This window comes from Somniosus microcephalus, chromosome 18 (genome assembly GCF_052327205.1).
Source record: "Somniosus microcephalus isolate GS21.2 chromosome 18, FLI_Smic_1.0, whole genome shotgun sequence".
Classification (NCBI taxonomy): domain Eukaryota; kingdom Metazoa; phylum Chordata; class Chondrichthyes; order Squaliformes; family Somniosidae; genus Somniosus; species Somniosus microcephalus.
Genome location: NC_141004.1, coordinates 81907743 through 81924955, shown reverse-complemented (window position 1 = coordinate 81924955; position 17213 = coordinate 81907743). Strand labels below are relative to the sequence as shown.

Sequence of the window (17213 nt, the reverse complement as noted above, 5' to 3'; positions counted from 1 at the left end):
TCCCCGCATACCGTGCACACTCCCTGCACACTGTGAACACTCCCCGCATACCGTGCATACTTCCCGCACACCATGCACACTCCCCGCACACCATGCATGCTCGCCTCTTACCGTGAAAACACCCAGCACACCGTGCACACACCCCGCACACCGTGCACTCTCCCCGCACACCGTGCACACTCCCCGTACAAAGTGCACACTCCCCGCACACCGTGCACACACCCCGCACACCGTGCACTCTCCCCGCACACCAGGCACACTCCCCGCACACCGTGCACACTCCCCACACACCGTGCACACATCCCGCACACCGTGCACACTCCCCACACAGCGTGCACACTTCCCGCACACTGTGCACAAGCGGCACACCGTGCACACTCCCCGCACACCGTGCACATACGTCGCACACCATGCACACACCGTGCACACACCCATGACACTGTACACACTCCCCGCACACCGTGCACACTCCCTGCACTCCGAGCACACTCCTCGCACACCGTGCACACTCCCCGCACACCATGCTCACAGCCCTCACACCGTGCACACACCCCGCACACCCTGCACACTCCCCCTACACAGTGCACACTCCCCGCACACCGTGCACACAGCCCACACACCGTGCACACTCCCCGCACACCGTGCACACAGCCCGCACACCGTGCACAATCCCCGCATACCCTGCACACTTCCTGTACACAGTGCACACTCCACGTACACCGTGCACACACCCCGCACAAAGCGTGTACACCGTGCACACTCCCCGCACACCGCGCACACGCCCCGCACACTGTGCACACTCCCTGCGCACCGTACACACACCCGGCACACCATGCACACTCCCCGCACACCATATACACTCCCCGCACACTGTGCACACTCCCTGCGCACCGTGCACACACCCGGCACACCGTGCACACTCCCTGCACACCGTGCACACTTCCCGTACAAAGTGCACACTCCCCGCACACCGTGCACACTCCCCGCATACCATGCACACGCCCCGCACACCGTGCACACTCCCCGCACACCGTGCACATGCCACGCACACCGTGTACACTCCCCGCACACCGTGCACACACTCCGCACACCGTGCACACACCCCGCACACCGTGCACTCTCCCCGCATACCGTGCACACTCCCTGCACACTGTGAACACTCCCCGCACACCGTGCACACTCCCTGCACACTGTGAACAATCCCCGCATACCGTGCACACTCCCTGCACACTGTGAACACTCCCCGCATACCGTGCACACACCCTGCACAATGTGAACACTCCCCGCATACCGTGCATACTCCCCGCACACCATGCACACTCCCCGCACACCATGCATGCTCGCCTCACACCGTGAAAACACCCAGCACACCGTGCACACACCCCGCACACCGTGCACTCTCCCTGCACACTGTGCACACTCCCCGTACAAAGTGCACACTCCCCGCACACCGTGCACACTCCCCGCATACCATGCACACGCCACGCACACCGTGTACACTCCCCGCACACCGTACACACACCCCGCACACCGTGCGCACACCCCGCACACCGTGCACACTCCCCGCACACCGTACACACACCCCGCACACCGTGCGCACACCCCGCACACCGTGCACTCTCCCCGCACACCGTGCACACTCCCCGCACACCGTGCACACTCCCCACACACGGTGCACACATCCCGCACACTGTGCACACTCCCCGCACAACGTGCATACTTCCCGCACACTGTGCACAAGCGGCACACCGTGCACACTCCCCGCACATCATGCACATACGTCGCACACCATGCACACACCGTGCACACACCCATGACACTGTACACACTCCCCGCACACCATGCAGACTCCCGCACACCGTGCACACTCCCCGCACACCGTGCACACACCCCGCACACCGTGCACACACCCCGCACACCGTGCTCACTCCCCGCACACCGTGCACACTCCCCGCACACCGTGCACACTCTCTGCACACCGTGCACGCTCCCCGCACACGGTGCCCACTCCCTGCACACTGTGCACACACCCCGCACACCGTGCACACTCCCTGCACACCTTGCACACACCCAGCACACCGTGCGCACTCCCCGCACACCGTGCGCACTCCCCGCACACCGTGCACACCCCGAACATCGTGCATGCGCCCCGCACACCGTGCACACTCCCCGCACACCCTGCGCACTCCCCGCACACCGCGCGTACTCCCTGCAGACCGGGTACACTACCCGCACACCGCGCACATTCCCCGCACACCGTGCACACTCCCCGCACACCGTGCACACACCATGCGCACACCCCGCACACGCCCCGCACACCGTGCACACGCCTCGCACACCCTGCACACTCCCCGCACACCGTGCACACTCCCCGCACACTGTGAACACACCCCGCATACCGTGCACACTCCCTCCACACTGTGAACACTCCCCGCACACCGTGCACACTCCCTGCACACTGTGAACACTCCCCGCATAACGTGCACACTCCCTGCACACTGCGAACACTCCCTGCATACCGTGCATACTCCCCGCACACCATGCACACTCCCCGCACACCATGCATGCTCGCCTCATACCGTGAAAACACCCAGCACACCGTGCACACACCCCGCACACCATGCACTCTCCCCGCACACCGTGCACACTCCCCGTACAAAGTGCACACTCCCCGCACACCGTGCACACTCCCCGCATACCAGGCACACGCCCCGCACATTGTGAACACTCCCCGCACACCGTGCACACTCCCTGCACACTGTGAACACTCCCCGCATACCGTGCACACTCCCTGCACACTCTGAACACTCCCCACATACCGTGCATACTCCCCGCACACCATGCACACTCCCCGCACACCATGCATGCTCGCCTCATACCGTGAAAACACCCAGCACACCGTGCACACACCCCGCACACCATGCACTCTCCCCGCACACCGTGCACACTCCCCGTACAAAGTGCACACTCCCCGCACACCGTGCACACTCCCCGCATACAATGCACACGCCCCGCACACCGTGCACACTCCCCGCACACCGTGCACATGCCATGCACACCGTGTACACTCCCCGCACACCGTACACACACCCCGCACACCGTGCACACACCCCGCACACCGTGCACTCTCCCCGCACACCGGGCACACTCCCCGCACACCCTGCACACTCCCCACACACCGTGCACACATCCCGCACACCGTGCACACTCCCCGCACAGCGTGCACCCTTCCCGCACACTGTGCACAAGCGGCACACCATGCACACTCCCCGCACACCGTGCACATACGTCGCACACCATGCACACACCGTGCACACACCCATGACACTGTACACACTCCCCGCACACCGTGCACACTCCCTGCACTCCGAGCACACTCCTCGCACACCGTGCACACTCCCCGCACACCATGCTCACAGCCCTCACACTGTGCACACACCCCGCACACTCCCCGTACACAGTGCACACTCCCCGCACACCGTGCACACAGCCCACACACTGTGCACTCTCCCCGCACACCGTGCACACAGCCCGCACACCGTGCACAATCCCCGCATACCCTGCACACTTCCCGTACACAGTGCACACTCCACGTACACCGTGCACACACCCCGCACAAAGCGTGTACACCGTGCACACTCCCCGCACACCGTGCACACTCCCCGCACACTGTGCACACTCCCTGCGCACCGTACACACACCCGGCACACCATGCACACTCCCCGCACACCATATACACTCCCCGCACACTGTGCACACTCCCTGCGCACCGTGCACACACCCGGCACACCGTGCACACTCCCTGCACACCGTGCACACTTCCCGTACAAAGTGCACACTCCCCGCACACCGTGCACACTCCCCGCATACCATGCACACGCCCCGCACACCGTGCACACTCCCCGCACACCGTGCACATGCCACGCACACCGTGTACACTCCCCGCACACCGTGCACACACTCCGCACACCGTGCACACACCCCGCACACCGTGCACTCTCCCCGCATACCGTGCACACTCCCTGCACACTGTGAACACTCCCCGCACACCGTGCACACTCCCTGCACACTGTGAACAATCCCCGCATACCGTGCACACTCCCTGCACACTGTGAACACTCCCCGCATACCGTGCACACACCCTGCACAATGTGAACACTCCCCGCATACCGTGCATACTCCCCGCACACCATGCACACTCCCCGCACACCATGCATGCTCGCCTCACACCGTGAAAACACCCAGCACACCGTGCACACACCCCGCACACCGTGCACTCTCCCTGCACACTGTGCACACTCCCCGTACAAAGTGCACACTCCCCGCACACCGTGCACACTCCCCGCATACCATGCACACGCCACGCACACCGTGTACACTCCCCGCACACCGTACACACACCCCGCACACCGTGCGCACACCCCGCACACCGTGCACACTCCCCGCACACCGTACACACACCCCGCACACCGTGCGCACACCCCGCACACCGTGCACTCTCCCCGCACACCGTGCACACTCCCCGCACACCGTGCACACTCCCCACACACGGTGCACACATCCCGCACACTGTGCACACTCCCCGCACAACGTGCATACTTCCCGCACACTGTGCACAAGCGGCACACCGTGCACACTCCCCGCACATCATGCACATACGTCGCACACCATGCACACACCGTGCACACACCCATGACACTGTACACACTCCCCGCACACCATGCAGACTCCCGCACACCGTGCACACTCCCCGCACACCGTGCACACACCCCGCACACCGTGCACACACCCCGCACACCGTGCTCACTCCCCGCACACCGTGCACACTCCCCGCACACCGTGCACACTCTCTGCACACCGTGCACGCTCCCCGCACACGGTGCCCACTCCCTGCACACTGTGCACACACCCCGCACACCGTGCACACTCCCTGCACACCTTGCACACACCCAGCACACCGTGCGCACTCCCCGCACACCGTGCGCACTCCCCGCACACCGTGCACACCCCGAACATCGTGCATGCGCCCCGCACACCGTGCACACTCCCCGCACACCCTGCGCACTCCCCGCACACCGCGCGTACTCCCTGCAGACCGGGTACACTACCCGCACACCGCGCACATTCCCCGCACACCGTGCACACTCCCCGCACACCGTGCACACACCATGCGCACACCCCGCACACGCCCCGCACACCGTGCACACGCCTCGCACACCCTGCACACTCCCCGCACACCGTGCACACTCCCCGCACACTGTGAACACACCCCGCATACCGTGCACACTCCCTCCACACTGTGAACACTCCCCGCACACCGTGCACACTCCCTGCACACTGTGAACACTCCCCGCATAACGTGCACACTCCCTGCACACTGCGAACACTCCCTGCATACCGTGCATACTCCCCGCACACCATGCACACTCCCCGCACACCATGCATGCTCGCCTCATACCGTGAAAACACCCAGCACACCGTGCACACACCCCGCACACCATGCACTCTCCCCGCACACCGTGCACACTCCCCGTACAAAGTGCACACTCCCCGCACACCGTGCACACTCCCCGCATACCAGGCACACGCCCCGCACATTGTGAACACTCCCCGCACACCGTGCACACTCCCTGCACACTGTGAACACTCCCCGCATACCGTGCACACTCCCTGCACACTCTGAACACTCCCCACATACTGTGCATACTCCCCGCACACCATGCACACTCCCCGCACACCATGCATGCTCGCCTCATACCGTGAAAACACCCAGCACACCGTGCACACACCCCGCACACCATGCACTCTCCCCGCACACCGTGCACACTCCCCGTACAAAGTGCACACTCCCCGCACACCGTGCACACTCCCCGCATACAATGCACACGCCCCGCACACCGTGCACACTCCCCGCACACCGTGCACATGCCATGCACACCGTGTACACTCCCCGCACACCGTACACACACCCCGCACACCGTGCACACACCCCGCACACCGTGCACTCTCCCCGCACACCGGGCACACTCCCCGCACACCCTGCACACTCCCCACACACCGTGCACACATCCCGCACACCGTGCACACTCCCCGCACAGCGTGCACCCTTCCCGCACACTGTGCACAAGCGGCACACCGTGCACACTCCCCGCACACCGTGCACATACGTCGCACACCATGCACACACCGTGCACACACCCATGACACTGTACACACTCCCCGCACACCGTGCACACTCCCTGCACTCCGAGCACACTCCTCGCACACCGTGCACACTCCCCGCACACCATGCTCACAGCCCTCACACTGTGCACACACCCCGCACACTCCCCGTACACAGTGCACACTCCCCGCACACCGTGCACACAGCCCACACACTGTGCACTCTCCCCGCACACCGTGCACACAGCCCGCACACCGTGCACAATCCCCGCATACCCTGCACACTTCCCGTACACAGTGCACACTCCACGTACACCGTGCACACACCCCGCACAAAGCGTGTACACCGTGCACACTCCCCGCACACCGTGCACACTCCCCGCACACTGTGCACACTCCCTGCGCACCGTACACACACCCGGCACACCATGCACACTCCCCGCACACCATATACACTCCCCGCACACTGTGCACACTCCCTGCGCACCGTGCACACACCCGGCACACCGTGCACACTCCCTGCACACCGTGCACACTTCCCGTACAAAGTGCACACTCCCCGCACACCGTGCACACTCCCCGCATACCATGCACACGCCCCGCACACCGTGCACACCCCCGCACACCGTGCACATGCCACGCACACCGTGCACACTTCCCGTACAAAGTGCACACTCCCCGCACACCGTGGACACTCCCCGCATACCATGCACACACCCCGCACACCGTGCACACACCCCGCACACTGTGCACTCTCCCCGCATACCGTGCACACTCCCTGCACACTGTGAACACTCCCCGCACACCGTGCACACTCCCTGCACACTGTGAACACTCCCCGCATACCGTGCACACTCCCTGCACACTGTGAACACTCCCCGCATACTGTGCACACACCCTGCACACCATGCACACTCCCCGCACACCATGCATGCTCGCCTCACACCGTGAAAACACCCAGTACACCGTGCACACACCCCGCACACTGTGCACTCTCCCCGCACACTGTGCACACTCCCCGTACACCGTGCACACTCCCCGCACACCGTGCACACACCCCGCACACTGTGCACTCTCCCCGCACACTGTGCACACTCCCCGTACACCGTGCACACTCCCCGCACACCGTGCACATGCCACGCACACCGTGTACACTCCCCGCACACCGTGCACACACCCCGCACACCGTGCACACACCCCGCACACCGTGCACTCTCCCCGCATACCGTGCACACTCCCTGCACACTGAACACTCCCCGCACACCGTGCACACTCCCTGCACACTGTGAACACTCCCCGCACACCGTGCACACTCCCTGCACACTGTGAACACTCCCCGCATACCGTGCACACTCTCTGCACACTGTGAACACTCCCCGCATACCGTGCACACACCCTGCACACTGTGAACACTCCCCGCATACCGTGCATACTCCCCGCAAACCATGCATACTCCCCGCACACCATGCATGCTCGCCTCACACCGTGAAAACACCCCGCACACCGTGCACTCTCCCCGCACACTGTACGCATTCCCCGCACACCATGCAGACTCCCCGCACACCGTGCACACAGCCCACACACCGTGCACACTCCCCACACACCGTGCACACAGCCCGCACAAGGTGCACAATCCCCGCACACCGTGCACACTCCACGTACACCGTGCACACATCCCGCACACCGTGCACACTCCCCGCACAGCGTGCACACTTCCCGCACACTGTGCACAAGCGGCACACCGTGCACACTCCCCGCACATCATGCCCATACGTCGCACACCATGCACACACGGTGCACACACCCATGACACTGTACACACTCCCCGCACACCATGCAGGCTCCCCGCACTCCGAGCACATTCCCCGTACACAGTGCACACTCCCTGCACACCGTGCACACAGCCCACACACCGGGCACACTCCCCGCACACCGTGCACACAGCCCGCACACTGTGCACAATCCCCGCACACCCTGCACACTCCCCGTACACAGTGCACATGCCACGCACACCGTGTACACTCCCCACACACCGTGCACACACCCCGCACACCGTGCACACAGCCCGCACACCGTGCACAATCCCCGCACATCGTGCACACTCCCCGCACACCGTGCACATGCCACGCACACCGTGTATACTCCCCGCACACCGTGCACACACCCCGCACACGGTGCACTCTCCCCGCACACCGTGCGCACTCCCCGCACACCGTGCACACACCCCGCACACCGTGCACACTCCCCACACACCGTGCACACATCCCGCACACCGTGCGCACTCCCCGCACAGCGTGCACACTTCCCGCACACCGTGCACATACGTCGCACACCATGCACACACCGTGCACACACCCATGACACTGTACACACTCCCCGCACACCGTGCACACTCCCCACACTCCGAGCACACTCCTCGCACACCGTGCACACTCCCCGCCCACCATGCTCACAGCCCTCACACCGTGCACACAGCCCACACACCATGCACACTCCCCGCACACCGTGCACACAGCCCGCACACCGTGCACAATCCCCGCACACCGTGCACACTCCACGTACACCGTGCACACATCCCGCACACCGTGCACACTCCCCGCACAGCGTGCACACTTCCCGCACACTGTGCACAAGCGGCACACCGTGCACACCCCCCGCACATCATGCACATACGTCGCACACCATGCACACGCCGTGCACACACCCACGACACTGTACACACTCCCCGCACACCATGCAGACTCCCCATACTCCGAGCACACTCCTCGCACACCGTGCACACTCCCCGCACACCATGCTCACAGCCCTCACACCATGCACACACCCCGCACACCCTGCACATTCCCCGTACACCGTGCACATGCCATGCACACCGTGTACACTCCCCGCACACCGTACACACACCCCTCACACCGTGCACACACCCCGCACACCGTGCACACACCCCGCACACCGTGCACTCTCCCCGCACACCGTGCACTCTCCCCGCACACCGTGCACACACCCCGCACACCGTACACACACCCCGCACACCGTGCACACACCCCGCACACCGTGCACTCTCCCCGCACACCGTGCACTCTCCCCGCACACCGGGCACACTCCCCGCACACCGTGCACACTCCCCACACACCGTGCACACATCCCGCACACCGTGCACACTCCCCGCACAGCGTGCACACTTCCCGCACACTGTGCACAAGCGGCACACCGTGCACACTCCCCGCACACCGTGCACATACGTCGCACACCATGCACACACCGTGCACACACCCATGACACTGTACACACTCCCCGCACACCGTGCACACTCCCTGCACTCCGAGCACACTCCTCGCACACCGTGCACACTCCCCGCACACCATGCTCACAGCCCTCACACTGTGCACACACCCCGCACACCCTGCCCACTCCCCGTACACAGTGCACACTCCCCGCACACCGTGCACACAGCCCACACACCGTGCACACTCCCCGCACACCGTGCACACAGCCCGCACACCGTGCACAATCCCCGCATACCCTGCACACTTCCCGTACACAGTGCACACTCCACGTACACCGTGCACACACCCCACACAAAGCGTGTACACCGTGCACACTCCCTGCACACCGTGCACACTCCCCGCACACTGTGCACACTCCCTGCGCACCGTACACACACCCGGCACACCATGCACACTCCCCGCACACCATATACACTCCCCGCACACTGTGCACACTCCCTGCGCACCGTGCACACACCCGGCACACCGTGCACACTCCCCGCACACCGTGCACACTTCCCGTACAAAGTGCACACTCCCCGCACACCGTGCACACTCCCCGCATACCATGCACACGCCCCGCACACTGTGCACACCCCCGCACACCGTGCACATGCCACGCACACCGTGTACACTCCCCGCACACCGTGCACACACCCCGCACACCGTGCACACACCCCGCACACTGTGCACTCTCCCCGCATACCGTGCACACTCCCTGCACACTGTGAACACACCCCGCACACCGTGCACACTCCCTGCACACTGTGAACACTCCCCGCATACCGTGCACACTCCCTGCACACTGTGAACACTCCCCGCATACCGTGCACACACCCTGCACACCATGCACACTCCCCGCACGCCATGCATGCTCGCCTCACACCGTGAAAACACCCAGCACACCGTGCACACACCCCGCACACTGTGCACTCTCCCCGCACACTGTGCACACTCCCTGTACACCGTGCACACTCCCCGCACACCGTGCACATGCCACGCACACCGTGCACAATCCCCGCATACCCTGCACACTTCCCGTACACAGTGCACACTCCACGTACACCGTGCACACACCCCACACAAAGCGTGTACACCGTGCACACTCCCTGCACACCGTGCACACTCCCCGCACACTGTGCACACTCCCTGCGCACCGTACACACACCCGGCACACCATGCACACTCCCCGCACACCATATACACTCCCCGCACACTGTGCACACTCCCTGCGCACCGTGCACACACCCGGCACACCGTGCACACTCCCCGCATACCGTGCACACTTCCCGTACAAAGTGCACACTCCCCGCACACCGTGCACACTCCCCGCATACCATGCACACGCCCCGCACACTGTGCACACCCCCGCACACCGTGCACATGCCACGCACACCGTGTACACTCCCCGCACACCGTGCACACACCCCGCACACCGTGCACACACCCCACACACTGTGCACTCTCCCCGCATACCGTGCACACTCCCTGCACACTGTGAACACTCCCCGCACACCGTGCACACTCCCTGCACACTGTGAACACTCCCCGCATACCGTGCACACACCCTGCACACCATGCACACTCCCCGCACGCCATGCATGCTCGCCTCACACCGTGAAAACACCCAGCACACCGTGCACACACCCCGCACACTGTGCACTCTCCCCGCACACTGTGCACACTCCCCGTACACCGTGCACACTCCCCGCACACCGTGCACATGCCACGCACACCGTGTACACTCCCCGCATACCGTGCACACACCCCGCACACCGTGCACACACCCTGCACACCGTGCACTCTCCCCGCATACCGTGCACACTCCCTGCACTCTGTGAACACTTCCCGCACACCGTGCACACACCCTGCACACTGTGAACACTCCCCGCACACCGTGCACACTCTCTGCACACTGTGAACACTCCCCGCATACCGTGCACACACCCTGCACACTGTGAACACTCCCCGCATACCGTGCATACTCCCCGCACACCATGCATACTCCCCGCACACCATGCTCACAGCCCTCACACCATGCACACACCCCGCACACCCTGCACACTCCCCGTACACAGTGTACACTCCCCGCACACCGTGCACACAGCCCACACACCGTGCACACTCCCCGCACACCATGCACACAGCCCACACACCGTGCACACTCCCCGCACACCGTGCACACAGCCCGCACACCGCGCACAATCCCCGCACACCCTGCACACTCCCCGTACACAGTGCACACTCCCCGCACACCGTGCACACAGCCCGCACAAGGTGCACAATCCCCGCACACCGTGCACACTCCACGTACACAGTGCACACTCCCCGCACACCGTGCACACAGCCCGCACAAGGTGCACAATCCCCGCACACCGTGCACACTCCACGTACACCGTGCACACATCCCGCACACCGTGCACACTCCCCGCACAGCGTGCACACTTCCCGCACACTGTGCACAAGCGGCACACCGTGCACACTCCCCGCACATCATGCACATACGTCGCACACCATGCACACACGGTGCACACACCCATGACACTGTACACACTCCCCGCACACCATGCAGACTCCCCGCACTCCGAGCACACTCCTCGCACACCGTGCACACTCCCCGCACACCATGCTCACAGCCCTCACACCATGCACACACCCCGCACACCCTGCACATTCCCCGTACACCGTGCACACTCCCCGCACACCGTGCACACAGCCCACACACCGGGCACACTCCCCGCACACCGTGCACACAGCCCGCACACTGTGCACAATCCCCGCACACCCTGCACACTCCCCGTACACAGTGCACATGCCACGCACACCGTGTACACTCCCCGCACACCGTGCACACACCCCGCACACCGTGCACACAGCCCGCACACCGTGCACAATCCCCGCACATCGTGCACACTCCCCGCACACCGTGCACATGCCACGCACACCGTGTATACTCCCCGCACACCGTGCACACACCCCGCACACCGTGCACACGCCCCGCACACGGTGCACTCTCCCCGCACACCGTGCACACTCCCCGCACACCGTGCACACACCCCGCACACCGTGCACACTCCCCACACACCGTGCACACATCCCGCACACCGTGCGCACTCCCCGCACAGCGTGCACACTTCCCGCACACCGTGCACATACGTCGCACACCATGCACACACCGTGCACACACCCATGACACTGTACACACTCCCCGCACACCGTGCACACTCCCCACACTCCGAGCACACTCCTCGCACACCGTGCACACTCCCCGCCCACCATGCTCACAGCCCTCACACCGTGCACACAGCCCACACACCGTGCACACTCCCCGCACACCGTGCACACAGCCCGCACACCGTGCACAATCCCCGCACACCGTGCACACTCCACGTACACCGTGCACACATCCCGCACACCGTGCACACTTCCCGCACACTGTGCACAAGCGGCACACCGTGCACACTCCCCGCACATCATGCACATACGTCGCGCACCATGCACACGCCGTGCACACACCCACGACACTGTACACACTCCCCGCACACCATGCAGACTCCCCATACTCCGAGCACACTCCTCGCACACCGTGCACACTCCCCGCACACCATGCTCACAGCCCTCACACCATGCACACACCCCGCACACCCTGCACATTCCCCGTACACCGTGCACATGCCATGCACACCGTGTACACTCCCCGCACACCGTACACACACCCCGCACACCGTGCACACACCCCGCACACCGTGCACTCTCCCCGCACACCGGGCACACTCCCCGCACACCGTGCACACTCCCCACACACCGTGCACACATCCCGCACACCGTGCACACTCCCCGCACAGCGTGCACACTTCCCGCACACTGTGCACAAGCGGCACACCGTGCACACTCCCCGCACACCGTGCACATACGTCGCACACCATGCACACACCGTGCACACACCCATGACACTGTACACACTCCCCGCACACCGTGCACACTCCCTGCACTCCGAGCACACTCCTCGCACACCGTGCACACTCCCCGCACACCATGCTCACAGCCCTCACACTGTGCACACACCCCGCACACCCTGCCCACTCCCCGTACACAGTGCACACTCCCCGCACACCGTGCACACAGCCCACACACCGTGCACACTCCCCGCACACCGAGCACACAGCCCGCACACCGTGCACAATCCCCGCATACCCTGCACACTTGCCGCACGCTGTGCACACTCCCTGCGCACCGTGCACACACCCGGCACACCGTGCACACTCCCCGCACACCGTGCACACTTCCCGTACAAAGTGCACACTCCCCGCACACCGTGCACACTCCCCGCATACCATGCACACGCCCCGCACACCGTGCACACCCCCGCACACCGTGCACATGCCACGCACACCGTGCACACACCCCGCACACCGTGCACACACCCCGCACACTGTGCACTCTCCCCGCATACCGTGCACACTCCCTGCACACTGTGAACACTCCCCGCACACCGTGCACACTCCCTGCACACTGTGAACACTCCCCGCATACCGTGCACACTCCCTGCACACTGTGAACACTCCCCGCATACCGTGCACACACCCTGCACACCATGCACACTCCCCGCACACCATGCATGCTCGCCTCACACCGTGAAAACACCCAGCACACTGTGCACACACCCCGCACACTGTGCACTCTCCCCGCACACTGTGCACACTCCCCGTACACCGTGCACACTCCCCGCACACCGTGCACATGCCACGCACACCGTGTACACTCCCCGCACACCGTGCACACACCCCACACACCGTGCACACACCCCGCACACCGTGCACTCTCCCCGCATACCGTGCACACTCCCTGCACACTGTGAACACTCCCCGCACACCGTGCACACTCCCTGCACACTGTGAACACTCCCCGCACACCGTGCACACTCCCTGCACAATGTGAACACTCCCCGCATACCGTGCACACTCTCTGCACACTGTGAACACTCCCCGCATACCGTGCACACACCCTGCACACTGTGAACACTCCCCGCATACCGTGCATACTCCCCGCACACCATGCCTACTCCCCGCACACCATGCTCACAGCCCTCACACCATGCACACACCCCGCACACCCTGCACACTCCCCGTACACAGTGTACACTCCCCGCACACCGTGCACACAGCCCACACACCGTGCACACTCCTCGCACACCGTGCACACAGCACACACACCGTGCACACTCCCCGCACACCGTGCACACAGCCCGCACACCGTGCACAATCCCCGCTCACCCTGCACACTCCCCGTACACAGTGCACACTCCACGTACACCGTGCACACATCCCGCACAAAGCGTGTACACCGTGCACACTCCCCGCACACCGTGCACACTCGCCGCACACTGTGTACACTCCCTGCGCACAGTGCACACACCCGGCACACCGTGCACACTCCCCGCACACCATATACTCTTCGCGCACACTGTGCACACTCCCCGCACACCGTGCACACTCCCCGCACACTGTGCACACTCACTGCGCACCGTGCACACACCCGGCACACCGTGCACACTCCCCGCACACCGTGCACACTTCCCGTACAAAGTGCACACTCCCCGCACACCGTGCACACTCCCCGCATACCATGCACACACCCCGCACACCGTGCACACTCCCCGCACACCGTGCACATGCCACGCACACCGTGTACACTCCCCGCACACAGTGCACACACCTCGCACACCGTGCACACTCCCTGCACACCGTGCACACACCCCGCACACCGTGCACACTCCCCACACACCGTGCACACATCCCGCACACCGTGCGCACTCCCCGCCCACCATGCTCACAGCCCTCACACCGTGCACACACCCCGCACACCCTGCACACTCCCCGTACACAGTGCACACTCCCCGCACACCGTGCACACAGCCCACACACCGTGCACACTCCCCGCACACCGTGCACACTCCCCGCACACCGTGCACACAGCCCGCACACCGTGCACAATCCCCGCACACCGTGCACACTCCACGTACACCGTGCACACACCCCGCACAAAGCGTGTACACCGTGCACACTCCCCGCACACCGTGCACACTCCCCACACACTGTGCACACTCCCTGCGCACCGTGCACACACCCGGCACACTGTGCACACTCCCCGCACACCATATACTCTTCGCACACACTGTGCACACTCCCCGCACACCGTGCACACTCCCTGCGCACCGTGCACACACCCGGCACACCGTGCACACTCCCCGCACACCGTGCACACCCCTTACACAGTTTTCACTCCCCGCACACTGTGCACACACCCCGCACACCATGCACACTCCCCGCACACCGTGCACACTCCCTGCACACCGTGCACACACCCAGCACACCGTGCACACTCCCTGCACACCATGCACACTCCCCGCCCACCGTGCACACACCCTGCACACTGTGCACACTCCCCGCACACCATGCACACTCCCCGTACACAGTGCACACTCCCCGCACGCTGTGCACACATCCCGCACATCGCGCACACTCCTCGCACACCGTGCACACGCCCGCACACCGTGCACACTCCTCGCACACCGTGCACACTCCCCGCGCACCATGCTCACAGCCCTCACACTGTGCACACGCCCTGCACACCTTGCACACATCCCCGCACATAGTGCACAGTCCCCGCACACCGTGCACACACCCCGCACACACAGTGTACACCCCCCGCACACCGTGCACACTCCCCGCACCTTGTGCACACTCCCCGCACACCGTGCACACACCCCGCACACAGTGCACACACCCGGCACACCGTGCACACACCCTGCACACCGTGAACACTCCCCGCATACCGTGAACACTCCCCGCACACCGTGCACACGCCCCGCACACTGTGAACACTCCCCGCATACTGTGCACACTCCCCGCACACCGTGCACACACCCAGCACACCGTGCACACATCCCCGCACACCGTGCACACTCCCCGCACACCGTGCACACGCCCGCACACCGTGCACACTCCCTGCACACCGTGCACACTCCCCGCACACCGTGCACGTGCCCGCACACCTTGCATAATCCCCACACAGTGTGTACACTCCCCTCACACCATGCACACTCCCCGCACACCGTGCACACTTCACCCACACCGTGCACATGCCATGCACACCGTGTACACTCCCCGCATACCATGCACACACCCCGCACACCGTGCACACTCCCCGCACACCGTGCACATGCCACGCACACCATGTAAACTCCCCGCACACCGTGCACACACCCCGCACACCGTGCACTCTCCCCGCACACCGTGCACACTCCCCGCACACCGTGCACACACCCCGCACACCGTGCACACTCCCCACACACCGTGCACACATCCCGCACACCGTGCGCACTCCCCGCACAGCGTGCACACTTCCCGCACACTGTGCACATACGTCGCACACCATGCACACACCGTGCACACACCCATGACACTGTACACACTTCCCGCACACCGTGCACACTCCCCACACTCCGAGCAGACTCCTCGCACACCGCGCACACTCCCCGCCCACCATGCTCACAGCCCTCACGCCGTGCACACACCCCGCACACCCTGCACACTCCCCGTACACAGTGCACACTCCCCGCACACCGTGCACACAGCCCACACACCGTGCACACTCCCCGCACACCGTGCACACAGCCCGCACACCATGCACAATCCCCGCACACCGTGCACACTCCACGTACACCGTGCACACACCCTGCACAAAGCGTGTACACCGTGCACACTCCCCGCACACCGTGCACAC

General features: G+C 64.4%; 1 protein-coding gene across 1 annotated transcript in view; it reads left to right on the top strand.

Moving 5' to 3' along the window:
- Nucleotides 1-17213, top strand: part of LOC147105410 (uncharacterized) — a gene marked incomplete at its 5' end in the record, with an annotated part of 278987 nt that overhangs the window by 14450 nt on the left and 247324 nt on the right. The window lies entirely within an intron of this gene.